This window comes from Alosa pseudoharengus, unplaced genomic scaffold, assembly GCF_046254945.1.
Source record: "Alosa pseudoharengus isolate Yale_2024_CS ecotype anadromous, Long Island Sound unplaced genomic scaffold, YU_APseudo_1.1 YU_APseudo_1.1_scf_20, whole genome shotgun sequence".
NCBI lineage: Eukaryota > Metazoa > Chordata > Actinopteri > Clupeiformes > Clupeidae > Alosa > Alosa pseudoharengus.
The window spans coordinates 17,139,968-17,147,467 of NW_027468664.1; the positions used below are offsets into that span (position 1 = coordinate 17,139,968).

Genomic DNA, 7,500 nt, shown 5'->3' on the forward strand with positions numbered 1-7,500 from the left:
TTGCTGGTTAAATGTTTATGCACTTTTTGCACTGTCTGTCTTGGTTATATGTTGATGAATGTTTGTGCTTTCTGTCTTCACTCTAACTGTGACTGTAGGGGGACATCAAAATTCATCATATGCAAAATGACGGATACACATTAGCAGTAAGCAATATCAAATAATTTAACAGAATGCGCCCATTTCATATTTTTCATGTACTGAATACAAAGTGAAAGTAGTTCTCTTGTTAGCGTGTGTTTGTGTGATCTCCTTCCCTTCATTAGTGTGTGTGTGTGTGTGTGTGTCTGTGTGTGTGTGTGTGTGTGTGTGTGTGTGTGTGTGTGTGTGTGTGTATGTGTATGTCTGTGTGTGTGTGTGTGTATGTGTGTGTTTGTTTGTGTGTATGTGTGTGTGTGTGTGTGTGTGTGTGTGTGTGTGTGTGTGTGTGTGTGTGTGTATGTCTGTGTGTGTGTGTGTGTGTGTATGTGTGTGTTTGTTTGTGTGTATGTGTGTGTGTGTCTGTGTGTGTGTGTGTGTGTGTGTGTGTGTATGCGCGTGCATGCGTGTGTGTGATAGTCTCTTGTGTTTCCTGTCCATATGCCAGTCTCTCGTCTCCCCGTCTGTCTGCCAGGGTGGCGTGGCCTAATTTCGCGAGCGAGCGCAGTAATTATGCCCTGCGTTCCCTCTCAGCTGCCTGGCACCTCTGCTGGCAGTGCTGCAGACTTTGCCATTAATCAACACTTTTTAATTAGCACTTGCACCTTTTGTGCCGAACTGCGTTGCGTTGTGTTTGGGTGACACAGCATCATTGGGATGGGATGGGCAGGGTGCTAACTAGACACCCCACTCTGTCCCACGAACACAGCTGAGGCAGTACACCCTAAAAATACCTCTCATGGTGCTATAGTGCATTGTAGCATGGATGCTATTCCTCATTTTGTATGCCACTTTGGATAAAAGCGTCTGCTAAATTAATAGATATAATGAAAATGAAAGTTAAGTGACTGGTATTTAACAGATGCATTTCTTCAAAGTCACTTGCAACGGTGGGTTGGGGAATCAGACCCACGCCAGCCAATTGTCAGGTTGCAACTCTAGCGCTGCTCCACCCATGCCTGCCTTCTAGGATGCTGTTTGTGGGAAGATACTGATAGTATGACAAGGACAAAGAAGATGTCAGAAATCAAAATTCATCAGAATTCATTTGCACATTACACTGATGAAGGTCTGAGGACCAAATCGTTTGTAGTACATCACCTCACTTGGTAGCACCTTGGCTTGATGGATTAAATACTTTGTTTATTTATTTTTCAACGGCAAATAATGGTGTGCGAGTTGTTTTCTTGATTGACTGTCACATTACACACAAACACAGTCTCTCTCTCTCTCTCTCTCTCTCTCTCTTGCCTCTCCTTCCTCTCTGTCTCTCTCTCCATCTCCTTCCTTTTGTTATTCTTTCGATTTGTGTCCTCTTCTTCGCCCATCGTCTCCCGATTTCCCCCTCGTCATGAAGTACACACCAGAGCAGAGGAGAGTTGATGGCTTTGCGCCGTGCGATAGATCTCGTATCGTTTATACCACTGTGCATGAATGCGTTCACTTCATGTTTATGAGTGCCGGCGTGCTCCTGAGGAGGATATGAGAAAATGATGGCTGCTTCAGATAAGGTCACAGCTGCCATGCTGTGTGATGGCCTCTGCTGAAATGTTGCTTCATGCTTTACTGGGCCCAAGCAGGCCCAAGCAGCCCAAAGCGGGGGGGCTCATTAGTGTGTATTCATATCACCCGGGCCGTAATGGAAATGTGTGAATGTGTGTGTCTGTAAATATGTGTGTGACAGTATGTAGTGTTGTGCTGTCAGTCATACAATCAAAGCAAGCACAATAGAGATGCTTGCTTTGATTGTATGTGATTATATGTATACGTAACGCAATAGGGAAACAACACCCTGACTGACCTTCAGGTATGTCAGTCATGTTATTCACATAGTCACTGTATGTGAGATGAGTATACAGTACATGTGTATGTGGGTGGATGCAAATACATGGTGATTTTGAGCTGTTGAATACTATTGGGAGTGTGTGCCTACTCAGGTCAGCAGAGGAACGGTGATCTGGTAGGGAGATACTGAGACCTAGAGGAAGGCTGCACAACATAGCTGTGGTCATTACAGGGGCTGTGTGGAATTCTGTAGGGTTCATAAGTTCATAAGTCAAATTGTCTTGAACACAGCCACATTGCAGCACCTCTTTCATTGACTTGCATTGTGTTTGACACAGCACTGCACATGGTGCAAAGAGAGCTGGCCCCTCACTAGAAGGTGTTGCCTTCATTAACATTAGTGGATACCTGGACTACACGGAGTACTGGCGTTTTGACATCATGCCAAAGTAGTTGTTTCTTCTGTTGATATTTCTAGGTCATTTTTATTATTTTTTTACTAAAAGAACTCCACATATTATTGTAGGCTACCTTTAACGCAGGTGACAGGGTGAGCAATAGACAGAATAAGTAAGAGGGAAAGAGAGAGAGAGGGAGTGGGTGGGAGTGAGATAACTTCTGTAACAACCCTGACATGACTTCTCCTCTGAAGTTACATTACATCTCAAAAAGGGCTTTGAAATGAGATGATGTGTCTGCGCATGTGTGTGTTTGTTTAGGCCAGCCATTGCGATGTATTTCAAAGTCCCTGTAATTAAGCCATTGTGTTAAACAAGCTAATTAAAGGTCTTTGTAACGGCTTTCCTCATATTTCACTCAGGCATGTTATGAATACATTGCTAATTTCTTCAGTTGAAAACACAAACCCAGTCTAAACTGGTTTGACCTCAGCGCATTGTAAATGTTGGAGGAGACACTGATGGAATGGAAATAGTTTCACTCTAGGACTTCGAGAAGATTTATGTTGATGTTTATTGAGCAGGCACTTTTATTCAAAGCAACTTACAACATATAATACAATATACTCATTAGCATTAACATTTACACATAATATACATAAATATAAAATCATAATACTAAAAAATACAAAAAAAAAGTGTGAAGACAGTGACTGCTTTACCGACTCCATTCAACTCTTATCAACCAAATAGTTCTCTCTCCTTTGTTTTCCGGTGAACTTCTTGTCTGTGGTACCTCAATGTTCAAGTAGGTGGGAGCTATTTTTGTGATTAAACTCCTGGCATTCATACAGAACTGAATCACTAGACATGAAGCATAAATGTACCTGTCATCGTTGTGCTGGAAATCGCATACCGGTATACAGCCATTAAGCAACCACCAACCTCAGATTCAATTCCATCAACACCTAACAATTTATATGAATATATTTATACAATATATGTATATATATATATATATATATATTTCACAGCACAGGTTTACAGCAGGCACAGAGGTGCTCTGAATACGTTAAGAGGCACATAGAAGTAAACATCATGTATGTATGATTTGTGGAGCATATCAATAAACTATAAATTTGATATACATTTACTTGCCAGCATTCTCACCGATACTTTCGTGTTCCCTTGTGTGGACCCTTCATTTTATGCACACTTGTTTCCGTAGTAACAGGTCTAATGGCTGACCTGCAGCCGTGGCTAATGTTGATGCTTCAACTACAGGCCAAATCTGTCCAGTTCAAACAACTCTGCCTTGGCTGACCTGGAATGTTGCTGTCCATTAAGGTGTGTGGTTTTAGCTGTGTGTTCGCTTTCTGCTAAACAAGCTCATTGCTCTCCAGAGTTGAATTCCTGTAAGTTAAAGCCAGGTGGCAAACTAGTGGTAGATATTCAATTGTCCTCCTATTTTGCCTAGTAGTGTCATAGTGTGATGGCTAGACATATGTAGTCAGCATAGAGTGTAGTGTTATGAATTACATCTTGATTTAGATTACAATTGTTACCCAGACTGGAATTATTGTTTTGTCACCAGGGACGAGAATTGTATGACATGCTCAGTGGTCAGTGCCTTAGGTCCTCATCTTGACCTGTGGGTGGGGTTGAGCAGTATTAACATTGGCACCTTTCAGCCGCTGCCACTAAGCTGTGTCGTTTTGGATAAAAGGGAGCTGAAGCAAACCAACTTGACCACGCAAGCTTTTGGTGCTGCTGCTGCTGCTGCTGCAGTGGGCTTTAAATTGTTCAACTGGAGCAGAAGGATGTCAATATTTGCCCAGCTTCAGGCGGCTGAATATCAGTAATGATGTCATCACTCACACCCTGCAGTGTGTGTGTGACCCCGAGAGATTACACACACACACACACACACACACACACACACACACACACACACACACACACACACACACACACACTCTTACAGACATACAAGTATGACCTGACTTTTGACCTTCAAATGGTTCACAATGGAGGCATGTGTTTTTTGCCCACTCACATTCGATAGAAGAGCCTGAGATATTGATGGGTTTGATATAGACTTTGATTTTACAGCTCCCTCGGGATGCTTTAGAAAAGCTCAGTTCCTTTGTCCAGCTGTCGCTCTGTATTTCTTTGATGTGACCTGTTGGACTATTCAGTAATAATAACCTTTGCAGCAGAACTTTGAAAAAATTCACTGATTTTCAGTAAGGTATCCAAGCAGACTGGGAGGTGGGATATTACACATATTACACGTAATACTCTTGGTCCTTTTTCCATATGTTTTGCACTTGTAGTCTTTAGATTAGTTCATTTCATGAATTTACAAAAGGCCAGTATCTTCCAAATGCCAAAGTGTTGGACCTACAGTGCATGTTTGAATCTCTGCAGTGTCCAGTGGGTGGTCAACCTAATTTGAAGTTCAGAATTAGGAGCACTGTATGCATCTCTAGACTTACACTGTAGCTGTAATGAGGTCAGATATCATCTATATATCGATACATACTGTATCTGCTGAAATATCATATTGAACAGGGGAGCTGTCTGAGCTGGGCTTCTGCCACAGCAACGTTAGCCATGTGCAATTACCCAGGTTTAATTAATAGAGTAGAGGAGCAGGCCGGGGACTAATCGATACGCACAAATGCACTGTTGGTGTCCTTCAGATAGGCAGGTAAGGAAGGCATTCCCAACTCTTCTCTCCGCTCCTCTAAATAAGAAAGTTGTGTGTGTGTATGTGTGTGTGTGTGTGCAGCGTTGTGTGTGTTTGTGTATGCAGCATTTGCGTGTGATTGTGCCACACCTTTCCGTGTGTGAGTTTATAATATGCATCATTTTGCCTGTGCTCTGCCTTGTTCAGCTATTGAGTTTTGAACTAGACTGACTGAAAAATCTGGATACCCGGTCAGTCAGCCAGCCAGAATAAACTCTTGTCCGCATGTTTGATCTCTCCCCTGTTTTACTCTCTGCCCCTGTTCCTCCAAGTGAGATGTTTCATTTATGATTGTCTGACTGGCCTGAAGGTTTGATGTAGACTTTTATCGTGTCCTTATTTGCTGTACCCAGCAGTAACACACATACAGTAGATGCACATAAACATAGACACAGAAGAACAGATCCCACACACACACACAAACAAAAGCACAGTGCACACAGATACACTTCAGTGCTCAGTGTAGAAACATACCCCCCCCACACACACACACAGAAGAACAACTTCCCACCCACACAAGCAAACGACAAACACACACACACACATACACAAGCGCACACAATGTAACAACATAACCGCACCCTACACCCACACACCCACACACAAACACACATACAGACACACACATACAGACACACACATGCACATACAGTACACATACACATAAACACACATACATAAACACACCCTCACCCAAACACACACATATTCATTGTCCGGAGTCAGTGAACTTAATGGGGGATCGGGTCCAGTGGTTGTGCAGAGCCCAGCCTGCCTACATGTAATTGGCCCGTTGGCTCCATGGCATTTAACTCCCCTCATCAATTATCCATCTGCCTGAAGAGAACAGGGAAAATGTGTTTGCATGTGTGTGTGTGTGTGTGTGTGTGTGTGTGTGTTCAAAAGGCACGATGCAGCGATTGCCTCAGGACATTTTTTTTGTCTGCTCCATTTTTAATGTATTCTCAGTGTCAGGGTGACTGTTGATTTGTGAAAATGGCCTAACGTGTCCCAATGAGACATGCGAAATGGTCATCAGAATGGCAGTTATAGTGATGATGCCTCCAGTAGATCATTCCCTGCATTTTAAATGAGACAACCCCACTGATTGACCAGCATGTGTTTTGGGGACTCGGGGGGTGTGGAACAGTTTATTTGTAGAGCTGGCATTGAAGGGAAACATTTGCAGGACTGTCTTGCAAAGACTACAGCTAGCTCAATCCCGACTACATCTTTAAATCTACAGTAGAATTGTAGCTCATAACAATGAAGCCTAGTCAAAGTCCTTTTAGGCAAGTCTCTCCACTCGGCGACCATATCGCAACACATTTTGGGCACTTATCGGCATCTATTTCGGGCAGAACAGCGCGTGCACAAGGCTTCACGACACCAACCTCGCTTCAGCTGCGAGATCACAACACATGATTGGCACAATGTATTCACAACGTACCACAAGATTGGCACGATGTATTCACAACATACCATATGACTGGCACGATGTATTCACAACATAACACATGATTGGCACGATGTACAACATACCACAAGATTGGCACGATGTACAACATACCACAAGATTGGCACGATGTATTCACAACATACCACATGATTGACACGATGTATTCACAACATAACACATGATTGGCACGATGTATTCACATGTCAACTTTTGGCGACGGGAGGGGCGGAATATGTGTAGATAACTGCCATGTTTGCCTTACGAACTTACCCCATACATTTCTATGGGAGATTCTGTGAGTGCTGTGTCTCATCATTAGAAAGTCTCTGGCTTAGTGGCGGTGACCACTGTTCAACTCAAATCCAATCAAGTTAATTCGTAAAGCTGTTTGAGAACCAACAGCAGTTGACATACGTGTATATTAGAATAACATTTACTGATATTTAATCTTTTATTGAATACCACTTGAGGTAAATTCACTTTTTCATCAACTCTGTGCAGGCCAGGGTCCAACAAAGTTGGACAGTGGTCATTCTACTTGTCTGTAGCAGACTGGGCTGTAAAGTCACAGTGTGCTGAGAGGGAATGATCCTGTCGGCGCTTTCTCATTTGGTTTAGTGCAGAAAGAGTACCACGTCAGACGTGTCTCTCTCTCTCTCTCTCTCTACCCCTCTGTAGTTGGTTCAGTGCCTGCCATTGGAGGCAATCCTCTTACTGTGTGTGTGTGTGTGTGTGTGTGTGTGTGTGTGTGTGTGTGTGTGTGTGTGTGTGTGTGTGTGTGTTTTCCATGCAGAGATTACCATTAGCACATTGAATTCTTCGCTTCTGTTTCACCTCTGGTTTTTCGCTCGTTCCATATCAGCCCATTTCAGCTCAGCATTTCCGTTGTTACATGTGTTTTTGTCAGATTGTACTTGATAAAGTCTTTTTTTTTCCATCTTTCTTCTGTGATAAGATCAGAGAGAGAG

General features: G+C 42.9%; 1 protein-coding gene across 1 annotated transcript in view; it reads left to right on the forward strand.

Moving 5' to 3' along the window:
- Positions 1 to 7,500, forward strand: part of ppfia2 (PTPRF interacting protein alpha 2) — a 112,279-nt gene that overhangs the window by 49,113 nt on the left and 55,666 nt on the right. The gene's annotated exons all lie outside the window — the stretch shown is intronic.